Source organism: Notolabrus celidotus, chromosome 12 (assembly GCF_009762535.1).
Source record: "Notolabrus celidotus isolate fNotCel1 chromosome 12, fNotCel1.pri, whole genome shotgun sequence".
Lineage (NCBI taxonomy): Eukaryota > Metazoa > Chordata > Actinopteri > Labriformes > Labridae > Notolabrus > Notolabrus celidotus.
Window position 1 is genome coordinate 2,708,326 of NC_048283.1, and position 25,964 is coordinate 2,734,289.

The 25,964-nt window shown below is 41.7% G+C and overlaps 1 protein-coding gene across 3 annotated transcripts in view; it reads left to right on the forward strand.

Annotated features, from left to right (window-relative positions):
• Window positions 1-5,507: 5,507 nt before the first annotated feature.
• sema6e (sema domain, transmembrane domain (TM), and cytoplasmic domain, (semaphorin) 6E) overlaps window positions 5,508-25,964 on the forward strand; it is a 314,886-nt gene continuing 294,429 nt past the window's right edge. For 2 of the 3 annotated variants that reach the window (XM_034698571.1, XM_034698573.1), the window contains exon 1: window positions 5,519-5,709. The gene's annotated coding sequence lies outside the window, so the exon portion shown is untranslated. Of the gene's footprint in view, window positions 5,710-25,964 lie in introns of all 3 variants that reach the window. The other variant, XM_034698572.1, reaches the window with a different exon arrangement.

Genomic DNA, 25,964 nt, shown 5'->3' on the forward strand with positions numbered 1-25,964 from the left:
TAATAATATCCGTCAGGACAGATTATAGTGATGCACAGATCAATATCCATGTTTTACAAAGTGCTTCTGCATAAACTCAATTCAGATTCATCACTGTGATGCAGAGATCTGCAAAGTTTGACATGGAGGACTGAAAAGAATACAAAACAACCACTGAATAATGTGTTTAATGCACTTTTTTGTTTCTTCATGCAAAGGCAAATTAAACTGTGGCATGACACATATGACAGATAATGGTCATGAAAGTAAAAAGCAGATACCACAGTTCCACAGTGTTAACAGGCAGAGTTGATGTTTAGTTTTTTCCCCCCTTGTTTCTTGCCTTGGTTTCTCCTGTGTTTATTCTGTGTTATAGTTTATCATTTGTCTCCCTTGTGTGTTAGTGATCCAAGTCTCTTGTTGTATTTTCTTGTGTTTCCTGTTTTATTTTGTAGTTCTTGATCCCTGTGTTTCCAGTTCAGTTTTACTTCCTGTTCTTGTGTGTTTCCCTCCTTTTGATGACCCTGATTGGGTTCACCTGTGTCCTGTGTTCCACACCTGTGTTGATTACTCTGTGTATTTAGTTCCTCTCCTTCCCCTGCCCCGGGTTGGATCATTGTTCATCTCTCTTGTGTTCTCTGTGTGTTTCTTTTTCTCTGTTTTTTCTTTTGGATCAAGTTTTTGGACATTTTAGTGAGTTTAGTTTGTACCTGTTGTTCTTTAATTATTAAATCTTTATTTTCTGGAGACAAAAAAAAACATCAACTCATGACAGGATCCTTTTAGCAGATTGATTTAATATTTGATTTGATGTCTTTATTTCCAAAATTCAAAAGTAAAATGGGAAAAAAAAAATGCAAGTCAAAAATGCGATCATGAAGTAATAATATCCGTCAGGACAGATTATAGTGATGCACAGATCAATACACTTTTTTGTTTCTTCATGCAAAGGCAAATTAAACTGTGGCATGACATATTTGACAGAAAATGGTCATGAAAGTAAAAAGCAGATACCACAGTTCCACAGTGTCAACAGGCAGAGTTGATGGTTAGTTTTTTCCCCCCCTTGTTTCTTGCCTTGGTTTCTCCTGTAATAATATCCGTCAGGACAGATTATAGGGATGCACAGATCAATATCCATGTTTTACAAAGTGCTTCTGCATAAACTCAATTCAGATTCATCAAAGTGATGCAGAGATCTGAGAAGTCTGACATGGAGGACTGAAAAGAACATAAAACAACCATTGAATAATGGGTTTAATGCACTTTTTTGTTTTTTCATGCAAAGGCAAATTAAACTGTGGCATGACATATATGACAGGTTATAGTCATGAAAGTAAAAAGCAGATACCACAGTTCCACAGTGTTAACAGGCGGAGGCAAAATGTGCCGGATCAGTCATGTGTTGATGTTTAGTTTTTTTAATTTCCTTGTTTCTTGCCTTGGTTCCTCCCTGTGTGTATTGTCTCTCTTGTGTGTTTAGTGATCCATGTCTCTTGTTATATTGTCTTGTGTTTCCAGTTCAGTTTTACTTCCTGTTCTTGTGTGTTTCCCTCCTTTTGATTACCCTGATTGGGTTCACCTGTGTCCTGTGTTCCACACCTGTGTTGATTACTCTGTGTATTTAGTTCCTCTCCTTCCCCTGTCCTGGGTTGGATCATTGTTCATCTCTCTTGTGTTCTCTGTGTGTTTCTTTTTCTCTGTTTTTTTCTTTGGATCAAGTTTTTGGACATTCTAATGAGTTTTGTTTGTATCTGTTCTTTAATTATTAAATCTTTATTTTCTGGAGACAAAAAAAATCATCAACTCATGACAGGATCCTTTTAGCAGATTGATTTAATATTTGATTTGATGTCTTTATTTCCAAAATTTAAAAGTAAAATGGAAAAAAAAAACATGCAAGTCAAAAATGCGATCATGAAGTAATAATATCCGTCAGGACAGATTATAGTGATGCACAGATCAATATCCATGTTTTACAAAGTGCTTATGCATAAACTCAATTCAGATTCATCACTGTGATGCAGAGATCTCAGAAGTGTGACATGGAGGACTGAAAAAAATATAAAACAACCACTGAGTAATGTGTTTAATGCACTTTTTTCTTCATGTAATGGCAAATTAAACTGTGGCATGACATATATGACAGATAATGGTCATGAAAGTAAAAAGCAGATACCACAGCGCCACAGTGTCAACAGGCGGAGGCAAAATGTGCCGAATCAGTCATGAGTTGATGTTTAGCTTTTTATTTTCCTTGTTTCATGCCTTGGTTTCTCACAGTGTGTATTGTCTCTCTTGTGTTTTTAGTTATCCATGTCTCTTGTTATATTTTCTTGTGTTTCCAGTTTAGTTTTACTTCCTGTCCTTGTGTGTTTCCCTCCTTTTGATTACCCTGATTGGGTTCACCTGTGTCCTGTGTTCCACACCTGTGTTGATTACTCTGTGTATTTAGTTCCTCTCCTTCCCCTGTCCTGTGTTGGATCATTGTTCATCTCTCTTGTGTTCTCTGTGTGTTTCTTTTGGATTAAGTTTTTGGGACATTCTAATGAGTTTTGTTTGTATCTGTTGTTCTTTAATTATTAAATCTTTATTTTCTGGAGACAAAAAAAAAACATCAACTCATGACAGGATCCTTTCAGCAGATTGATTTAATATTTGATTTGATGTCTTTATTTCCAAAATTTAAAAGTAAAATGAAAAAAGAAAACATGCAAGTCAAAAATGCGATCATGAAGTAATAATATCCGTCAGGACAGATTATAGTGATGCACAGATCAATATACTTTTTTGTTTCTTCATGCAAAGGCAAATTAAACTGTGGCATGACATATTTGACAGAAAATGGTCATGAAAGTAAAAAGCAGATACCACAGTTCCACAGTGTCAACAGGCAGAGTTGATGTTTAGGTTTTTTTCCCCCCTTGTTTCTTGCCTTGGTTTCTCCTGTAATAATATCCGTCAGGACAGATTATAGGGATGCACAGATCAATATCCATGTTTTACAAAGTGCTTCTGCATAAACTCAATTCAGATTCATCACTGTGATGCAGAGATCTGAAAAGTGTGACATGGAGGACTGAAAAGAAAAGAAAACAACCACTGAATAATGTGTTTAATGCATTTTTTTCTTCATGCAAAGGCAAATTAAACTGTGGCATGATATATATGACAGATAATGGTCATGAAAGTAAAAAGCAGATACCACAGCGCCACAGTGTCAACAGGCGGAGGCAAAATGTGCCGGATCAGTGATGTGTTGATGTTTAGTTTTTTATTTTCCTTGTTTCATGCCTTGGTTTCTCACAGTGTGTATTGTCACTCTTGTGTTTTTAGTTATCCATGTCTCTTGTTATATTTTCTTGTGTTTCCAGTTTAGTTTTACTTCCTGTCCTTGTGTGTTTCCCTCCTTTTGATGACCCTGATTGGTCTCACCTGTGTCCTGTGTTCCACACCTGTGTTGATTACTCTGTGTATTTAGTTCCTCTCCTTCCCCTGTCCTGTGTTGTATCATTGTTCATCTCTCTTGTGTTCTCTGTGCGTTTCTTTTGGATTAAGTTTTTGGACATTCTAATGAGTTTTGTTTGTATCTGTTGTTCTTTAATTATTAAATCTTTATTTTCTGGAGACAAAAAAAAAACATCAACTCATGACAGGATCCTTTTAGCAGATTGATTTAATATTTGATTTGATGTCTTTATTTCCAAAATCTAAAAGTAAAATGGAAAAAAAAAACATGCAAGTCAAAAATGTGATCATGAAGTAATAATATCCGTCAGGACAGATTATAGTGATGCACAGATCAATATCCATGTTTTAAAAAGTGCTTCTGCATAAACTCAATTCAGATTCATCACTGTGATGTAGAGATCTGCAAAGTTTGACATGGAGGACTGAAAAGAATACAAAACAAACACTGAATAATGTGTTTATTGCACTTTTTTGTTTTTTCATGCAAAGGCAAATTAAACTGTGGCATGACATATTTGACAGATAATGGTCATGAAAGTAAAAAGCAGATACCACAGCGCCACAGTGTCAACAGGCGGAGGCAAAATGTGCCGGATCAGTGATGTGTTGATGTTTAGTTTTTTTATTTTCCTTGTTTCTTGCCTTGGTTCCTCCCTGTGTGTTGTCTCTCTTGTGTGTTTAGTGATCCATGTCTCTTGTTATATTGTCTTGTGTTTCCAGTTCAGTTTTACTTCCTGTCCTTGTGTGTTTCCCTCCTTTTGATTACCCTGATTGGTCTCACCTGTGTCCTGTGTTCCACACCTGTGTTGATTACTCTGTGTATTTAGTTCCTCTGTTTCTCCTGTCCTGGGTTGGATCATTGTTCGTCTCTCTTGTGTTCATTGTGTGTTTTCTTTTGGATTAAGTTTTTGGACATTTTAATGAGTTTAGTTTGTATCTGTTGTTCTTTAATTATTAAACCTTTATTTTCTGGAGACAAAAAAAAAAACATCAACTCATGACAGGATCCTTTTAGCAGATTGATTTAATATTTGATTTGATTTCTTTATTTCCAAAATGGAAAAGTAAAATGGAAAAAAAAACAAGTCAAAAAAAGAAGAAATAACAACAAAAATAATCAATTCCATCAGTGAGCACTGAAACAGTTTAATTCACATGAACAAAGGAGTAGGAACAAGTTAACATGTATCTAATTCTACCCCTTTATGAGATGAAGTGTATGATCTTACTGTTGATAATTAATCCCCATTATTCTGGTGTATTTTCAAAACCAGAATCAAGCGAGGTAATAAACTTTATTTTATAACAGAAGTACAAAAAGAATCAGAATCAGAATTTATTAACCAGGTATGCTTGAACACACAAGGAACTTGACTTGGTAAACTGTGCTCTTTTTGTACAAGGCATAAGAATAAGACCTACAAATAAATATAATAACAATAACATCAGCTATAAATACAAAAGAACAACAAATAGGCATGACTAATATGTACAGGCTAAAATAATATGATAATAGTGCAGTGGTGAGTAGCAGAGGTAGCTTTTACATTAAAAAAAAAGAAGTTAAATAATAAAATAAATAAAAATATGTGAAATTTTAAATGACAGAAATGTATTTATGGGTTTTTTAGTCCTAGAGAATTTCTAGATTATAAAGATATATCTGTCCTGGTTCATTTTATTGCATCTAACTTTTGTAATCCAGTATTCTGACTCCTATGTAATTGCATTTTTTTCCCTTCCTGTTGTAAATGGCCTAATCTGCATTAATATCCTTTTTAATAGCTCCTCCTATAAAGTCAAACTGTGTGTGTGTTTTAAATCCCCCGTCCTGCTCTCTGATTGGCTGGCAGAGTTACAGCAGGGCCCTGATGTTCTGGCATTCAACATCTGGGAGAAAAGTGAGCCTTGCTGGGCGGGGCGTAATAAAACATACTCTGGTGATTAACCAATCAGGGAGGAGAGAAGTCTGTTACCTCTCTGTGATTGGCTGTAACACCTGTCACAGTGCAGCCTGTGGGGCGGGGCTTCCACGGCTGTTGAAGTGTTGTGATTTTAGTCTCGCTTCAGTCTTGTCACAGAAGTGAGGGGCGCCTTTCCGCTGCTCTGGCGCTCTGGGATTTACTCTCCGTTTCTCCTAGAAAACTTACCAAACTAACGACTCTGCCTTTTTACCCGCTTCTTCACCTCCTCTGAGTCCTTCCGGGGAGACTGTGGCGTTTGTTTTATTCACACTGGAGGAAGGAAGGAGACAATAAGGTAAGAGAAGTGGCTCGCTCGCTGCGTTGAGGAGTTTGGCGATGCTGCTCCTGCTGCTGCTGCTGCTGCAGCTGCGCTCTCTCCGCTCTGTAGGAGCCTGATGCTCCAAGTTTGAGTCGATTGAGGGATTATATCATATGTAAGGAGACTGTCAGACATCTTCAGTCATTTTAATAACACATTGGACACATCACATGCGCTCAAAGTGTCCATTCAGTCTCCTCAAGTTGATTTTACGCACGAGAAAAGCTCCTTGTTTGCCTCCTTTTCCTCGGCTGTGTTTGGCCATGAACAACAGCTGACGTTTCTCTGCTTTTGCAAGCTCTAAGACATTTTGTTTTCAGCTTTCCACACATATTTGTACATGTGCAGACTTATAAAATCGAATCTACAGCACTGCAATTTTGTTTTTGCATGCGTCCTTTGCAGCTCCACACAATAACAGCTGATAACTCCCCTCCCCTCTCTTTGCCTATAGGACACTAACTGAATTTGGATAACCTGGTTAATTCTCCAACAAGCCAAGCCACATTTGTGTACTCTAAGATCTCCTTGTGCAAAGAAAAGCAACAGACAGCAGAGGATTTGCGCTCTCTTCTCTTGCAGATAACATTAACAGATCAATGCAGGGTTGGAGAAACATGGGGAAAGAGTCCTGTGATTGCGCGTCTGCTCGATTATATTGAATGTGCACATTTCCCTCTCACTTCACATGCATTTAAAAATCAGGCTTTCTTCATCTGCAGTTTGCTCCTTAATGCCAAACTCGGAGCAGGGGGGGGGGGAAACGATGAGCTCATTGTTCTAACAGGTTTAAGGATCAGTCTGTACTGCCTACGATGCACAAAGCTTTAGAAACCTGTGTTTTTTTTTTTGTTTTGCTCTAATAAGATCCCCCCCAGAGGAGCCGCTGCTGGTGCTTATTTTTGTTGGAATAGATGCTCCTCTGCAGGCTCTGGAGCCTTCCTCCTGCACAACTCTGATTGAGTCTCCGCCTGTTGTGCATTAGCCCTCTCATTGCCCTCGGTGGGTGTTCAGTTTCAGTTGAGGCTAAGAGCATTTCAACAATAAATAAATCTCTCCTGTGCACAAACAGAGACAGACTACACCACTACTTCTTCATCGATCTTGGCCAGTTGCAAGGAATTATTTTTGCCCTGTTGCTTGACTGAAAGGCAGCTTGCCCCCCCCCCCCCTCCCCTGTCACTGTCATGTGTGCTGTTTTGTAAAAAAGTTTGCAGGGAATTTAAAAATGCATGTGCAGCTTAAAAGGTTGCATGAAGTGGAGCTTCAATGATTGAAGTATTTTGATGATCATTTTATTAATTTCAACATTCGGCTCCAGCTTCTTCCACTTCTTTATCTTTGAGTCTTTGTTTTTTGACCTCTGACTTTGCATAAATGAACTTTTGAAAACATGACTGTAAGCTCTTGGAAATCATGCTGAGATCATTTCTCTAAATTTGACATTTGATGCACTAAAAGTTGAATCAATTTATCCTGAGAGTAATGGTTAGCCGCAGCCGGCACGCGGAAATCAACTTTTCACTCGTCTTGTTTTGAAAAACATCATGCCGTCTTCGCTCTACCCCGGTCAGATGTTTAAGTGGAGACAGTGTGGTCAGATCTTGTGATTCCCCTCCTAGTTTCGTCTTGTTCCTTGCCCATCTCAGCCGCTGCAGGGAGACTGATGATGGCTTGTGGTTTCTTACCTCAGTGATCCAGCACTCTGTGCAGCTCAGAGGACATCTCAATGTGGTTTCGGGTTATTTTATTTGACGTGTTACTGGTCTGCTGACAAGGCGAGGTGCTGCTTCCCCTGCAGGAGAGAGCTGTCTCGTACTTAGCGGCATGTCTGCCTCATACTCCTACTTACACTTATAGTGCACACACATCTATATTCAACCCCTTGTATTGGCGGTCTCCTACGTGTATAACAATCAACTCCTCTCTGTTTTCCTCTTTTTCTAGCACACAACACCATTAGAGGGTCACATTTGTGCTGACGGGTTAGCTCCAGTTGTAAATGTGAAAGAGAGAGCGTTCATTTCCTCGTCACCTTCTGCAGAATTGCCCTCTCTTCGACCAGCTCTCATTTCCAGGCCCTGATAGGTCCGCCGCTCAGTTAGCATGGTTAATGGTGCATTTAGCCCAGTTTGTAATTTTATTTCCGATTTCCATTTTTGCACTTGCTTTTAGTTTGAAATGACGAGAGGCGCCGATGGTAGGAGAGAGGGGGGGGCAGTGCGTGTGCAGATGGCATCTTCCTAATGGGTCCTCAGGGTAATGATGGTTGAAATAGGCTCCTAACCAGGGGCTGAGGACTGTGGCCCTTGGGGGACGTTCAGTGGGCATATTTCCATTTTCATCATCGAGATAAAGTGCTCAATATCCAAGCATCGCTACATATAACACTCATGCAGGCGCAGTGAGGCTGCAGTTTGGTTTGGTCAGGGTGGAGGGGGGGGGGGGGGGGGGGGGGGACTGAATTTCATTTGGAAGACACGTTACATTAAACCCCCAGGCGAACTTCAAGTAGCTGAATTGCTGCACTCACGCTCATTCCCCCCACATTTCAAGCTCAGTAGAACTCGAGAGCACTACATGATATTTTTCAGGCTTGCTGTTGTGGCACCTCGACAACAGCCATTTGTCTGAAGTGTCTCAGACCACAATGCACACAGTGGCACCGTGCGAGGTCCCCGCCGCACGTCTAAAGAATGGTGCCGGAGCGGTGCCGCGCTTCAGGAAGCAACAGTTAATCTCTGCTCCTATGTCCACCGCATATGGGACTTTGTTTGGCCCTGCACCTGAGAGAGTCACCGGCCCCCTGGCACCTCATATATCATTTTGATAATGGCTGCTGCTTACCCCTGGCAACTGGGTGGCCAATTAGATCCCTGTTTCTTGTAGTGGATAGTTTAAAAAAACAGGAGGGGGGGGGGGGTTGAGGATGAGTGCTCCAAGGCTGTGTCTGCTGTGTCTGCCGTGTCTGCCGCCTCATCCCCCTCAACCTCTCCAGGCTTGTAGTGGCCGTGTCCAGTGAAGGGTGTGGGACCCCTGGGGAGTGAATTATTACCTGTCAGCCCTGCAGGCTCCCGGTCATCCATAATCCAGGGCTGACACAGCACAGGCTAGTCCAGGCTATCTGCTGAGACCACCAGGGCCTTGGCCTCCAGGTCCTGGCCCCGTTTGGCCACAGCTGCTAAGAAATCACATTAACATGTTGCATCAAGCGTTACAAATGCAGGGCTTCAGAGGAACAGGCGGACCCGCCTCGTGCCGGCTGCAGCCCGGCTGAAGTGGCTCCTCCATCACTGTCTTCACTGCATGTGGCTTTTCTTTTTTTTTTTTCTACTCTTAATGCTTCATTCTTCTCACCAACCGAAAATAACTTCTTCACTGTGCCTGCAAAAAAAAACTTCTCCCTCATCATTGTGCTGACTCAGAGGATCTCACAGGTACATTAGCCGGCATGAATTTTAAAGAGCATTTACAGACCGCCGGTGGCACAGACATAATCTTTACTGCCGATTTAGTTACATCTGTTTTAAAGCTTGGTGAAAAATTAAATCTTTTTTTTTAAAGCCACATCTGGTTTCTGATTTGAACTGATTTATTGCCGCTAATGTTAGCAGCTTTTTATTGCTGGGGTTATTTCAGGCGGCTGCTCTCTGTGCCACACACTTTCCTGCTGAGTTGCTGACCTATGTTTGGGATGAGGTTTAGGGATTTTATCCTCTTTTAGTTGGCCTGTTTAAAGCTGGGGTTAGTACTCAGATTTAGATCCACTTTTTGCTATACTGGTTAAATGATCCTTATGGGGCGCTGGTGGCCTAGCAGTCTAAGCGCCCCACGTTTAGAGGCTATACTCCTCGTTGCAGAGGTCGCCGGTTCGACTCCCAGCCGGTCGACCATCTACTGCATGTCTTCCCCCACTCTCTGCTCCCCACGTTTCCTGTCTCTCTTCAGCTGTCCTATCCATTAAAGGTGAGAAATCCCAAAAACATAACTTTAAAATGATCTTTATGTCCTGATGGTAATCAATACATAATGTGTTCTTAAAAAAGAGCGGGAAAAAGCTGCTATCTACAGCCGGTGCTTTAGGTGACTTATGAGGTTTCATGTGTTGTATGTCACGCTCCTTTTCCCTCCTCTCTGAACTTCGGCTGAATATTTATTGCAAATTGCAATCGCGTTGTCTTTGCCGCAGGTAGTAGTGAAAGCCCACACTGGTGCCATGTTTACCTGCATGCAGCCGTATTTATACAGTGTGTGCATGCAGAACAGGCGAGGCGAGAGGGACCGTAATCAGAGCAATCTGGGTTTATTCGAGTCGGCTCTATCGGTAATTTTTTTCAATATCGGACTTATCTGTGTGACGTCATTTTTCCCAATATCGAACCGATAATTATCGTGCATCCCTAAAAATAATATCACTATAATTATTGTTTTATCGCCCAGCCCTAGGTGAAACTAGTGCTGTGCGATATGGACAAAATTTTATATCCCGATATAGGTGATTTTATATCCTGATAACGATATATATCCCGATATAGTATTTTTCCTTAAAATTACATGAAATGAATGGCAGTTTTCTCTCATATTTTTCAATTTATTTATGAAACACATATTTTATGTATAAAAACCATAGACTGTAAAAAATATGGACGTAGTATCCGTGACGTCACCCATCTGTTCCTGAGAGCTGTTTTGAAGCAAATCGACGGCGGCAGCCATATTGGTAATGCGGAAATCAACTAGGCAGAGTGTGACGTAGTGTGAGTCTCTTAGCCAATGGCTGTGTGTTCCCGACCGGGAGTCACGTCAGTCTTGTCCTTATTTGGGCAAAACTCATAATCTTAATATCTTCTTAACCGTCACGTTAGAAAAAAATTCGCCCCCCGTACAGTGTGTGCCATTAGAGAGATTAGCTTTGTAGGGCCAAGCCGTTTTTTGAACCAGGCTGTAAACATGTTTATTAATGCTGCAAAGATCGTCTTCTTCCCATTCATATCTATGTGGTTTCCGGTGTTTCTGCAGCCAGCCTCAAGCGGATTTTCGATGTATTGCAGTTTATATCACTTCCGCATTGGCTTCATTGTTTGAGACCGGAGTTTGCCGCTTGATAAAAACATAATAAAATACAGTATATACAACGACAGTATATACTGGAACCATGTCTTGACATATGAATTTAGCGATGGCATCTGTAATTTCGCGGTGTCTGCGGGACTGCTTGTCGTACGGGATGCCGTTGACCAACGATTGTTTCAGACTCGTTTGGTGTGTTTTTTTTCTTTTCATCACTGGGTGGTTTTGATGTCACGTTAGTGCTTTGTCGCAGCTTCACGCTGTCTCTGTACTGTTCTTGGTGTCGCGTCTTTAAGTGGTAGAAAAGATTAGATGTGTTCGAGTCGGTCGTAACGACTTGTTGGCGACATGTTTTGCAGATTACCGTTTTCTGGTCGGTGTCCGACTTTTTAAAACCAAACCAAAGCCAAACCATGGAATTGCGGTTCCCTCTTTTCGGCACCAACTCCTCTTTCGGTTGTGTTTCCACTTTGTTTTCCGCTGAGCTCTCCGCTTCTGCCATGTTGTTACATCCATGCTCTATCAGTGCCGTAAACTAGTAGTTGTGAGTGATGTAAAAATGCTACCGCAAAGTAGTAGCGGTGCTGCAGCTTACATTAACCTGCATTCATCATCGTTCATACAGTGTCAGTGATCCTTTTTGATAAAGCTTATAGTTAAGCTGGATCAGGCTTGGACCAGCTTTTGTCATGCTGCTATAGGCCTAGACTGCCGGGGGGAACTGGCACACTGACACACTGGGATCCTAGCTCACCTTCTTCCCCCCAACCCCTTCATCACTTACTTTAACTCTGCCTGTCCCATTAAAGTTACTAACCATAGACCTTTCTGGAGTCCCTGAGCTCCTTTGTCTCGTAGATTCCTCTGAGCTGCCGTAGACGTCCTCCTGCTGTGGACGATCTGGACTCCAGCTGATACGGACATGCTGGACTCCAGCGGCAACAGCTTCTACGACTCGTCTCATCACTATCACCTCTCTCTCTCTTTTACTCCCCTCTATCTGTCTTTCCAGACCCAACTTGGTCGAGGCATGATGGCTGTCTAACATGAGTCTGGTCCTGCTGGAGGTTTCTGCCTGTTAAAAGGAAGTTTTTCCTCACCACTGTAACTAGCTAAATACTGCGATGTGCAATGCTCATGATGGATTAAGGTGGGGTCAGACTGAGTCTTACCCTGTCTTGGTGTTGGGTCTCTGTTCATAATTTGACATAGTGTGGTCTAGACCTCCTATGTTTGTAAAAGCGTCTTGAGATAACGTTTGTTGTGATTTGGCGCTATACAAATAAAGATTGATTGATTGATTGATGAGTGAAGCAACAGAGCTAGACCAATACCCTACACATCAAAATAACGATATAAACGACAGAGGGTTATATCGTACGGTGGACGTTTTTATATTGCACTACGATTTATATCGTAATATCGCACAGCACTAGGTGAAACATGTCACTTCAAACATCGGGGCTGCCTCTTTTGTTCCCAGAATGCTGTAAGGTTAGAAAATCACATTCTGAAGCATCAATAATGTGTCTTTGGGATGTTCACTGTGGTGCAGCGGTGCAGTAACAGCAGCTTTGTTGCAGGACTGCCATGGAGTCTGAATGTAAAAAGGTGAACTTGACAGCAAACTTGTGTCTGCTCTCGTTTATCTTCAACAGGAGCGACAGACTCTCTACCTTCACCTCCAAACGTATAGAAAGAGTATCTTTGTCTGTGTTTATTTGGCAGCACTTGTACACAAAGAGACACTGGATGTTCTCACTGCTCCTAAACTTCTCTCACACTCGTCCGATCATCAGCTATTAGGTTCCTTAGTCCTTGGCAGGCTTGTAATTACTCCTGATTCCAAAACCAGGCGTGCTGTGGCTTCCCTCCCGCGGTCCTGGTTTTGGTTAACGCTGGGCTGGAAATTACAGCCGAGCACATGAGTGTGTAAAATTCTGGTGAGGAAGAGCTTTTGGAGTTCAGTGAAAGGCTACGACGGGGAAGGAGAGGGAGAGAAGAAGAAGAAGAAGGGAGGCGGCAGACCACAAAACTGGACAAGTGACAGGCCTCGCTCGGTCCGTCCAGACTGGCTGTCTTCCTGCGGTTTTGTCGAGCTGCTCCTCAGAAACATTAACCCCTTGTCGAACATGGACTTTGGCTCCGCTTACCAAACCCCAGCGTGGCCACAAGCAGCGCAAGGGGGGGGACACTAGCATGGCTGTCTGGTTCTGCTTTGTGAAGCACATTGTGGACCAGGTCCAGCAATTAGAGGGAAACATAACCTGTAGCTTGCAGTGTCAGCAGATTGTCTCTGATTTATCGTCTCAAGCAAAGAGGGTCCTCAGTCTCATGAAGGGATCTTTGTTTTGAATTAAAACCTCAGTTGGTTCATGTTTTAAGAGTCTGACTCTTTATATCCATGCTCAGAGGTTTCTGTGTTTGTTTGTTGGTGTCTGAATTTTACAGAGCAACAACACTTGTAGATTCTTATTTTCACCCACCTCACTCCTGTATCCTTTGCCCTTTATAGATCATGGAGAGAGAACCTATTCACCCCATAGTATAACACACACACACACACTCACACACACACACATTCTGAGACTTATAACAAGGAGGATGTGCGTGGAACCCACAGGGCAGCTTGAAAGCTTCACGCACAACAAAAAAGGATCTCTCTCTTGAAAGGAAGGAAAATGAATCATCCCAAAATCCACGTCGTTTTTTCATGCATATTTCATGTGAAGGAGCCGCTAATTCGGCTTCATATGTGCGTGGATTTTCATCGTTTTAAGGGATTATTAGCGGATGACTAAGCGGCAAAAGATCTTCCAAAAAAAACCTCCATTCAGCGGCGTCACCCACAATCCCCCAGAATCCTGTTTATTTTAAAAACCTTAGACGCTCAGTAGCATAATATTAACTCCCAGAAGATTAAGATAATACAGACATCGTAGCACTTTTTCCCTCGCGCCACAGCAGAGAGTACAGAGGCAGAAGTTCATCCTCTAAATCCACTTCGATTCTCCCCGCTCCGGTGTCTAATGGGGGAGAAGTGACTGAAATAAGGAAACAAGTGTCTCTGTAAATAACCCCGGGGCCATACATACGACGTATTGATTGGTGAACTCGGAGTGGCGTTGGCTGGGGAAGGGGGTGGGGGGGCCCTGGTGGCCAAAGTGAGCTGGTTTGTTGCTCTAAATGATCCCTTAATCACTTCATAATGAGGGCAGACCTCCCGCGTCATTGATTAGGCAGCCAGGCTGAAAGTGGAGCAAATCGCCCCCCAGACTCCCCAAACTCCTGTCCTTCTTAGAGGCAGGCGGGAAATCGCAGACTCTGGTGGTCTCAATTTTCAAAACACATCCCTCATTTATTTGGAGATTCACAAACACCAGAAGACACTTTTAAATCCTGGAATCAGTAACCATATTTTTATGGTTTGAAATAGAGCTGGGCGATATTGAACATTATGTTATCAGTCAATATCAATAATTATCAAGATAAATATCAAATCATTCTTTCATTTAAATGTAAAGGCAGATTTTTGCTCCTGAGTGAGAGTTGAAGACAGTTTGTTAGCTTGTATCTGTAGTTTTCTGATGAGCTTCTTGAATCCATCATTTCTGACAGTGCTAACAGGAAGCAGGTCTTTAATGTAAGATTAAATTTTTGTGATTTTAGTTTGTAGATTCTTATTTTTCTCAGGTTGAGCTTATTTCCATAATTTGATTCAAATTTAAAACAAAGATAAATCAATTTGTGTATCAGTATTTTTTAAGTTTTGCACTCCCCTTTAAGATTACTAAGAGCTACAGGCAGAGTGATGTTGTTTACCACAGTGCAGTAAATGCATCACGGTTATTCAGTGTAGGGCTGGGCGATATGGAAAATTATGTTATCACGATAAAACATTTCATATCAGTCGATATCAATAATTATCACAATCAATATCTAATCATTATTTCATTTAATTCAAAGGCAGATTTTTGAAGGGAAAGTTGAAGACAGTTTGTTAGTTTGTATCTGGATTTAGTTTTCTGATCAGCTTCTTGAATCCATCATTTCTGACGGTGCTAACAGGAAGCAGGTCTTTAATGTAAGATGACATTTTTGTGAAGTTTCAGTTTGTAGATTCTTATTTTTCTCAGGTTGAGGTCATTTCCATAATTTGATTTAAATTTACAACAAAGATAAATCCAATTGTATTCTGTGTATCAGTTTATAGAGTTTTGTTTTGAGGAGAACACTCCCCTTTAAGATTAGAATACAGTAGAACGCCTTTATTGTCATTGCAACAAGTACAGCAAAATTGAAAGGTGCAGTCCTCATTAGGTGCCATTTAAAAGAGACAAAAACAACAATCCAGGTATAAAAAGTAATAAATACAGGAATAAAAAAACACTGTCATACACACACAACATACAAATCAATTACTAAGGTTTATGGGCAGAGTGATGTTGTTTCCCACAGGGCAGTGAATGCATCACGGTTATTCAGTGTTCATTTGTCCTACGGTCGCATTGGACATTAAACGTGTCTGAAATGCATCATCCTGAGAGTAGATTTAATGAAGTGTATTAAGTTAATAGAGTCGACACAGTGTCAGAGTAACGACTCTGCTATGAGCTGGTAGGTTTTGAGTTCCCTTCTGTGTCGCTGTCGCTCGTCTCAGCTGTGTAAATCCGCTCCGAATGTCTTTAAGCCCCGCCTACCTCTCACCCTGCGACATGATTGGCTGTCTTCTTCTCCTGTCTAATGTTGGGTGGCAACTAGCGTTTAAGGCTCATCAGCGCCCCTCACTTTCCAGTGGTTATGGGGTGTAATTCAGTGGCGGCTGGTGGAGTTTTCTCCAGGGGGGGCTATAACTCCAAATAGGAAAAGTTTGCTTGCTTTTTGGTAAATGTCTGAGGTATCACACCAGCAAAAGAAACATTATAATGTCATGTACTGTTCTATTTTTTGTACATGAATTTTGCTCTTCTTTCCTTGAGAGAAGCAAATTTCTCAATGACTCTGTGGTTAAAGTCAGGGATGCTTTTAACAAGTTTCTTCTCCATAGAGAGCATGGCCAATGCATTGAGACGATCCTGTGACATTGTGTTCCTGAGGAAGGTCTTGATTCTCTTCAGTGTTGAGAAGCATCTCTCAGATTCAGCTGTGGTCATAGGAGTTGTGATGAGGATATTCAGCAGAGCCACAGTCTCTGAGAAGGTGTCCTGAAGATTGTTCCCAATGAAGAGCTGGTACAGAGCCACAGCACCACTGCAGCTCCTGAACTCATCATTCCCGTAAATTAGAGCCAGTTCAGTTTTCAGCTTGTTTTTGTTCAGCACTGGGTAAGCCTCCATGGTGGTGTTCAGTGCTGCTTCAGGGAACCGGCTCTGGTACTGCTGGAATCTGTCTGCCTGCAGCAGTGTAGCACTGATCAGATGATTTGTGAAGGCAAATCGGTCTCTTGCATGGCCCAAGATAGTGTCACAAACCTAAAAAATAAACGCACCAATTTAATGCAATATGGAGATGGCTATAAATCAGCTTTCCAATATATATATGACTTAGTAATAATATCTAAAAACTATTTATTGTATGAATATATGTGCTCATTTAATAGCAACCATGCAAATTAACATATCACCTCTATAAAAGTTGTACAAAACTGTGCGTAGGCATCAGATTTCAAATTGTGATTCATTGATTTTATGTTCAGTTGTTCTTAAATGTAATTGTTACGGAGCTGTCAATCAAATAATTAGATGAGTGGTGTCCTGCAGCGCTTAAGATCCGCCCCTGCAGACAGGAGATGATTTTGCATTTTCCTACAGACAGTCAGAAGTTTATAAGTAGTAATCATCTTGTGCCTTTTGGTGTGCGTCTTTCAGTTTAAAGTGAGTCACTTGTTTAGTTGCATTATATTTATCCTGTTCTGTTATTCTAGTATTGTGAGTAGTTTCATACACCAAGGAAATTATCTTATAAATCAACTTCTGCAGGACAGTTGTTTTATATGTAATTCACGTTGTAGTGTTACAGTAAGAATGATGCTAATATTGGTCGATTCGATTCAATTGTCTTGCTGCATCACCTGTAATAGATAAGTGACCATGGTGATGGTGTCTCATGACTGCAGTATTCATGCTACCACTGGTGCAGTAGGCTAAATAGCTACAGTAGATCATTGATTAATAAGATTTCTGTTTACCATTTGTATAAGCTGTGTAAGCTAATCATTGTCTCAGTACTTATTTAAAGAGGTGTAGATATTATTCATGTATCACCAATTAATGTGTGTGTAGTAATAATGTTACATGCTCGCCAGCAGAGGGCACTGTTACACTGTGTATAATGCTTGTTAACAAATAATCTGTCAAATAATAGCATTACTATTCCTGCCAGTTCACTAGTGTTGTTTCTAGTTTGTTATGGTGTAACATAATTCATATACTTTTTAATATTATGCCAGCCTGTAGATCTTTCTGTATTGTTATTATTTGTAGAAGCTTCTATCTCACCTCTGTAGCGACCCTCTGAAGTTCACCTGGGCCCAGTGTGCGGCGTTTCTTGGCCAGCTGAGATACACTGCCAATGTTTTCTCCACAGAGAGTAGGGAGGGAATCTCTGAACAGAACCAGAAGAGAAAAGTTAAGCTTTAGATGCCAGGTAAAATAACAAGAAATGTTAAGTTGTTCAAGCATCATAGAGATTAACACAATATCAGTAATATTAAACAGCACAACATACAAATTAATTTACCTGATCTTCTGTATGTTGTCTGTGAACTGCTGCGTGATTCCCTGAACAAACACAGAGTCGATGGTCCGCTTCTGGAGCTGGCTGTAGAGAATGTCCACATGAGGCATGATGAGGTGAAACAGTTTCAGGAAGAAGCTGAAACTGTCATCCTCCAGTAGCCTCACAAACCCTCCAGCTTCTCTCACAGTGGTAGGATCAAACTCTCCTGAGTCCCTGATGGTTTCAAAACACTGGAGCAGGTCTTCTTTGTGCTCAAAAACAGTGTTCACAGCTCGGCTGTGGAAGTTCCACCTCACTGTGCTTGCTCTTGGGAGTCTGTGGGCCACCACTCTATCAAGCACACTGGTTCTCTTTGGAGATCTTGAAAAAAAGCCAGAGAATCCAGCCAGGTCGGAGAAGAAATTCCTCACTTTTGAAAGATGGGAAGTCACCTGCTGCATGATAAGGTTGAGTTGATGAGCATAGCAGTGGACATAGTGTGCATTCACATATACATCCTGGACCTTCTTCTGCACACCACCTGTGGTTCCTCTCATGACACTTGCACCATCATATGCTTGGGCGATGAGCTTGCTCTTCTGGTCATCGGGGAGAATGAAGCTCAATCTATCCAGAAGTTCTGTGGCAATGGAATCAGCTGTGGCACTTTGGAGAGGCATGAACTCAAAAAACCTCTCTTGGACATCATGGGCTTTGTCAATGTAGCGGATCACAAGCACCAGCTGACACTGAGTGGAAATGTCCATTGTTTCATCAGCCTGGATGGAGATAAAATCTGCACTCCTGATCTCTTCAATGATGCACTCTCTCAAAACTGACAGCATGCAGTCAAGGAGTTCATTCTGTACAGTCTTAGATGTTCCCTTAAACACAGTGGCAGTCTGCAGGTGCTCATGTAGAACTGTGTCCAGTGATGCTACAAAATCCACCAATCCTCTAAAAACACCAGGATTTTCTGAGCTCTCACTTTCATCATGGCCACGCAGGGCAAGTTCAAATGCACCACAGAACTTGACACAGTCTATTATTTTACATAGGATGTGCCTGTTTTTGTCAACCTCCTCATTGTGCTTACGGATCCCCATCCTGTAGCCTTCATCAAGCTGACATGATATGTTTATTTTTCCAAACATTGCTAATCGCAGTGCGTTTTCCATGTGGATCCCAGTTTGTTCATGCCTCTTTAACTTTTCTGAAAAGTGCTTTAAATCAGTGATACCTGTCTTTATCCATGCTGGGTCAGATCCTGACGTTTGGAAAAGGAGGCAGGGAAAGCAGAATAATGCATTAGCATCACTACATGCAGTTAGCCAAGCCTTGTTGCTAAACCAGGTCCTGGAAAAAGACCGGGTGTATTGTCTCCCTCTGTCTTTGGACTGCTGATTAATGATGATGTTGGGCTGATCAGGTCCACGCTCTTTCACACCGAGCTTCTCCTGGTACGTTCTCCTCTCAAAAGGTGATGTTTTCAGTGACTTCACTGAATTATTTAACTTCTCTGTCTCCATTTTGCTTCTCTGTCCGATCGTCTCCTACTCCCACGGCTCGAGCTGTCAATCAGCCGCGCTTTATGACAGACAGCTGTGACGTCGGCCCTATGGCGGGAGGGTGGTGGTATGTAAATTAAGCTGCATTCAGCTCTGGGCGCAGGGAAGGTGCGCCCCGACACGGCCCTATCTCTTGTATTGAAGAGGAGCTACTGCGCATGTACAACTTTTAACGAGAGTCTATGGCCAAAGATTTCTGCGCCCCGGAGGAAAACCGGAGAAAACCAGTCTATGGGGAAAACCCATGGGGAACATACGTCACCAATCAGACAACACAGATGAACGAAACAGCTTTACTAATAATTATTTAACTATATAATATTAATCTTGCTCATCTAAAATATATATATATACATACAGTTCAGAATATTATTTTATTATTTAATTTAATTTTTTTTTTTTTTTTTTTTTTTTTTTTTTAAATCTCTTGTGGTGAGTGGTGGGGCGGCGCCCTAGCGCCCCTATTGGCCAGCCGCCACTGGTGTAATTACAGGTTTATTTATATAAAAATTTTATTGAACATTTGCCATTGAGAAAAATTACATCCCAATAATTATCGTTGTCCAATTATCGCCCAGCCCTACTATAACCTCTTTCACACATGATCATTCCAAGACATCCATGTACCTCTCAGCGGGGTATTGTTCTTGTCTTGTCGGATGTGCTCCCACAACATTGTTTGGTAAAGGTCAGGGGGGACACCTGAGGGGTAAGAAGAAGAAGAAGAAGAAGAAGAAGAAGAAGAAGAAGAAGAAGAAGAAGAAGAAGAAGAAGAAGAAGAAGAAGAAGAAGAAGAAGAAGAAGAAGAAGAATGTACTTTATTAATCCCCAGAGGGAAATTACATTTTTTCACTTGTGTTATTTTTCAGTCATGCTACACGCACAGTTTTGTTTTGGTATATACATACAATCATGCACACACATGCAGTGGACATGCACTTTGGGAGAGATGTCAGAGTGAGGATGCTGCCATCAACCAGCGCACCCCAAGCAGTTGGGGGTTCGGTGCCTTGCTCAAGGGCACCTCGGCAGTGCCCAGGCAAGTGAACCAGCACCTCTCCAGCCACCAGTCCACTTGCCAAACTTCGTCCATACTGGGACTCGAACCGGCGACCAAGTCAAGTCCCTATGGACTGAGCTACTGCCGCCCCTCCTGCCGTAGTAAGGCATAAAGGTGACTGTTTCTGTGTTAGTATCACTTCATATATTAGGAAGTGTCCATAACAGAGAAACTCTGCTCTCATCAACTTGGACTTTTACCTGCTGCCATCACACATCGGCTCACCTTGGCTTCATGCAGACTCTTTTCATCACCAGCAGTGATGAGTCAGCAGAAAGCTGCGGCGAACAGATTTAGAAGTTTTCGCTCCACCCCGACGATGTGCATGCGTATTAGTTCCTGTTGATGACTTCAGTTCGGCTAATGTAACTTCACCTTCTCCTTTAATCCCCATCGTCTTTGGCGAGCTCTGTCGATGTCTTTGCTTCCTCGCTTCGTTTCCCAGAGATTGGCTCTCAATCAGGCGCCGCCGGCCGCCCCGTAACGTCCTTTTTTTCTCAGACTTTTCAATTTGTGAAGTTTTCGTTTCCGTTAGTGGGGTTATTTTCTTTGCCCGGTCAGCCATGGTGGCTATCAGAGCTTGTACTAACAGCCCAGTTACTCTCCTGTTTCCGCCAAACAAACGGCTGTTGTTGCTGCAGGAAATGTAACCATCCATCTTGGTGCCAGCGGTTATTTCCCTGGAAAGAAGTTACCACAGACCGGGAGCCTCTCAGCGCCTCTCTGTGGGACGCTGTACAGTCTTAGAAAGAAACATTTGGCACTGCAGACATTTGTCTTGTCTCGAGCATGAGATCCGGTTACTGACTCGTGCTGTCTTGTATCAGAACATCTCCCATCCCGAAAGAAACACAGGCTTGTTGATGATTTTTTAATGGGATAGCATGTTTGGCTGCAAACATGAATAAAACAACAAACCCTGACAGAGATTGGAATCTCAAAACTGATGGAGTGATGAAATAGAGAGAAAATAAGGTTGAGCCAGCATTGATAGAGAAGCAGGTTGGCTTTATTCAAGTTGGCTGATGACGGCTGAAAATCTGCTGTCTGTCTTTTCTGGCACTTTCCTGTTTTCTGCTTCTAAATCTGTTTTTTTTAAAAAGCAAACGCCTCCAACAAACTTCTCCAGCAGACTGTTTTAATTTGGGTTTGCTATAGGAGTCAGCTGCACACTTAAGCCCCTGCTTTGTGCACTTTTCAGATAAGGAAACTTTTTTTTTTTCATGTAGTTTTAATGCAGGTAATCTTGTGAAGGCCGTCTGCTGACAGGCTCAAAGTCCTGGGTGTGATTGAACAGCGGTGGAGTTGTGACACTGATTGATTTCCTGAAGTTTAGACCAGAATTAGAGCTGTGAGCGAGGATTGTTTTAATCAATATGTGACGTCAGGCGCTATTTAACGCTATATGTGGTGGATGCAATGCTTGGATAGTTAGAAATATCTTAAAGGGCTTGATATTGAGAGGAATCATTCAATGTAAAGTCAATGTACAGGAGTTCTAATACAATATGCTGAGGTGTATTTAAATACGTGTAACAGGATAATGCATTTTAATTAACTGAAGAAATGTGTAGGGAAACTGTCTTTGTAACGATCTGATTATGAAGAGTTCTCTTTTTTATGTTTCTCATTAGCAGGTATTTAATCACTACTATTTTAAAAGTGTTTATTAAAGGTGACATATCACGCTTTTTTCATCAACATATATTGGTCTAAGAGGTCCCCAAAACATGTCTTTAAAGTTTATGCTCAAAAAAACACTTTGAAATCAGATTTTGGTCTGCCTGAAAAGCCCTCTTCTTCAGTCCTCCTCAGAACAGTCTGTTTTCTCTCTGACCACGCCCCCTCAGGACGTGGGTGTGGCCTCGGCTGTCCAGCACGTTGATCTAATGTTTACATGTTGGCTGAATATACACGGCTGCTCACAGACCCGCGTTACTTCAACCCTCTGAATCTGATCCAGAATCTGATCCTGACGGAGAGGCGCCTGTAGCAGGACCTTTCTGAAGGATTGGTCACAGATTTAGTGTTTCTTGTTGTTTTATTTATCAGTATGTCGACGTGTGTCTTGATACACAGCTACAGCTATGAACATGTAGCTATGTGGCTATGCTAACTAGCGCTAGCACTTATCCCTGATAAATAAAAATCATCCACTAGATCTTCAAATCTGCAGACGTGGGGAGTAAAACCGACCTCTGCCAGAAAGGCAGCAGGACCTTTCTGAAGGATTGGTCACAGATTCTGTGTTTCTTGTTGTTTTATTTGTCAGTATGTCGACGTGTGTCTTGGTACACAGCTACAGCTACGACATGTAGCTATGTAGCTATGCTAACTAGCGCTAGCACTTATCCATGATAAATAAAAATCATCCACTAGATCTTCAAATCTGCAGACGTGGGGAGTCAAACCGACCTTTGTGTTTATTAAGACAGCCTACAACTAGCATGCCTCCCTCCTAAGCTCCTTGTTAGCACACATTTGTGCAGGTAATGAAAAACGGAGGAGGGATTCAGTATTATTTTATACAGTCTATGGGCTGAACAAGCTCCGAGCTCTGACTCCGTGACAGACCGGATATTGTTGTTACGTAACAAAAACATGTAAGTCTGAAACGGCTCATTTCACACACATATTTCAGGTAGAGAACCATTAAAAAGTCCATTTTGCATGATATGTCACCTTTAACAAAATAGTAAACTGATGCATGGTCTGATCTGGTCAATTAAAGACAAGACACCCTCAGCAGTCCCAAACAAAAATATACAAACACACAAGTAACTTTGCAAAATCTCATATTGTGAACTCTTGACCAGGTGAATCATATCATGGTGAAAATGTTCTCCTAAGGAACATCAAACACTGTGGAGCTACACATTGAGGATAAAAATGAGAAGAAGTATGATATTAGTACAAATACAGAACTGTTGCATGGTCATAAAGACTGATAAAGCACTTTAAAGAAGTGATGTATCACTACATGTGACATTATTGTAATAAACGAGCATTTATGCATCAAGTCTCTATCATATGTTTATAGAGCTTAGACTGTATAAATAAGCGACGTAGTATCCGTGACGTCACCCATCTGTTTCTGAAGCCAATCATCGGCGGCAGCCATATTGGAAATGTTGAACTCAACATAACTTCTGTCAAGCGAGTGTGAGGTAAAGAGGCGGGCTTTGAGCCTCCTCGCCAACAGCTACAGTGTTCCCGCCTGTCAATCAAGTCAGCTGTGCCTCTCATGATGGAAAACTCATAATCTTTGAAACTACTGCGTTATAAAATTCACCCCCTGCACAGTGTGTGCCGATTGAGAAATGAGCAATCCAGACTACACTCGTTTGTTGAACCAGGCTGAAAACATGTTTATTTCTGCTGTAAGGATTGGCTTTTTTGAATTTGTGATCCTCGATGAACTCCAGTTTTTAACACTTCCACATTGGCTTCAATTCTCACGGCCAGAGGTTGCTGCTTGTTATAGAGCCTCAGATGTTTCCCATATTTATCTTAATAGACTGACCTGCATCTCAAACGATGAGTCCATTTGAAGTGATAAGTTCATGATCAGGGTGCAGAACAACTCTTGCAAATATTAATACAGAAAATCAGTGATATCCTATTTGTGAAGAATTGCTGCTTTTCTTTGTCGGATATAAAAATAGAGAAAATGTTTTTGGACTTTTGCAGACGGCTGCATAAAACAGACTCACCTTGGACGACATTAGTTATTGATATCTTGTTCTGAATGATTAAAAGTGTCCCAATATTGTAAAAACAATAAGTACTTCCTTGACTAGTTCCACCTTCATCCTGCAAAGTTTTCAATGAAGAATTAAAAGAGAAAAGTCTGGCATTGATGATTACTGATGCATGAGTTTATTATGATTATTGATTTATTATCTCATAAAGAGTGAGGACAGATTGAATTGTTATCACAGTCAAACTGTGAAATCCAGCCGAACACAAACTCTACAAAGTGCAATGTTATGATTGGACGAGTAGAGCTGATCCCAAGACAGCAGAGCAGATCTAGACCAGAGGGTGATGCAATGCATTGTGGGATTCTGGAGTTTTTGGCAGAGCGAGGCTGACTGATTGAACATCTGATTGATTTGTTTTCTGTTTCTCTTTTGATAATCTGTTGCACAGCAATTGTCTGGCTTGTCACATCTTGGCTAAAGCAATTAGGCTGACTGCGTGGTGGAGGGTGGAGGAGGGTGGAGGGGAGGGGGATCTACTGCTTAGTTACTATAGGAGTAATTCTGAGTTATGATCATGTCTCATTGTTGCTTATTGCAGATTTTGTGAAATGAGAATTTTTATGGTGCTGAAACGTGAAATGAAGCAGGAAATTAAAATCCTAAAATAAGCCTCTTTTTTTTCCCCCCCATCTCCTGTCCTCTTCATCCACAGTCGCACTCTTCACACTGTAATGCCCCATCGTATCCCATCATGCCCTGCACAACGCACATGCTCACAAAGTGACAGGTCTAATCTATAGGAGCGTTCAGAGAAAGTTTGCTGCAGTTTTCCATCACAGGTCCTCTGAGTGCGCTCTCCTCTCTGCAGCGTAATGGGACGTGCTTTCTTCAATGAGAGGCCCAACTGCATCTAATTACCAAACTTTCCCAAAATAGCCGTTTGACCTTGTTAGTCCAAAAGTTGGCCGGGAACCCTCCTCACGTCCCGCTCTGACTGTACGCGCTCTGAATGGACGGCGTGGAGTGAAACTCTTGAAGCTGTACTTTTAGGTGAAAGGGTTCATCAATGGTGTCTGAAACTCAGATTGGATTCCCAACTCTCTCCCGGTCCCTGAGGCCTTTTTATCTGATTCCTTATGCATGCAGCGAGTCCTCAGCAAGAAAATCAGCCACTATTCCAATCTGCAAACAACACTCTGCATGCCGGTGTGCTTAAATCTGGAATGTGTTAAATTTAGAACCTGCAGCTCTTCTTTGAATCCCCGAGCTTGTTCGTGTATGCAGTGTTTTACCTGCGTCGATGTGGGCTGTTTATAATCTGAAACCCTCACGCTATTATTTGTGTATATTATAACGGTCACCATATGTGCGGTGGATTCTTGGCTTGGTGCAAGATAAGTCTGCTCGCCTACACTTAGCCTGGTCATTTATCCTGTGTTTCTCAGAACTCCGGGCTGCTTTCCATCGAATCCAGGCTATTTTTAAACAAGTCTTTGGGGGGGGGGAGGGAGAGTGCGGGGGGTTTATCGGGGGGGTTTCAGTTAGTGTCATATGAATCCAAACCGGGCAGCGGTCCAGGGTGAGTAAAACACACCTCCTCCTACTCCCCTACAGTGCCCTGAACTCTTCCCATTCCAGAGGAGTGTGTATGTGTGTCAGTTTATTAACCATGTGTTGACTCACCCCTGCAGCTGTGTCTTTGTGTGTGTGTGTGAATGTGTGTGTCTGTGTGGTGAGTGGGAAAGAGGTCAGGAATTGATTCTTCATAGATGCATCATGAGTCTCTGTTGTCCAGCTCGGCTTTGCTGCACAGAAGACTTAATCTGGATTTTAAAATAGTGCTTTCAGAAGACAAACAGAAACACAGTGAGGACATGTACGAACTGAAACTACTCTTTATTATTGTTGAACATTTATTTACCATTTCCTTGAATTCAATAAAGTCTGCAAATGTTAGAATGCAAATGTAGATGCTTCACATTTTGATCAGCCGAACAATGAAGGACATTTAAAGATGTTTAAAATCAGCAGCACATCTTCTACATTTGAAAAGCTCTCAGAAATGTGTCTGTGCAACCTCAAAATATATTTGAGAGTAGGGCTGGGTGATAA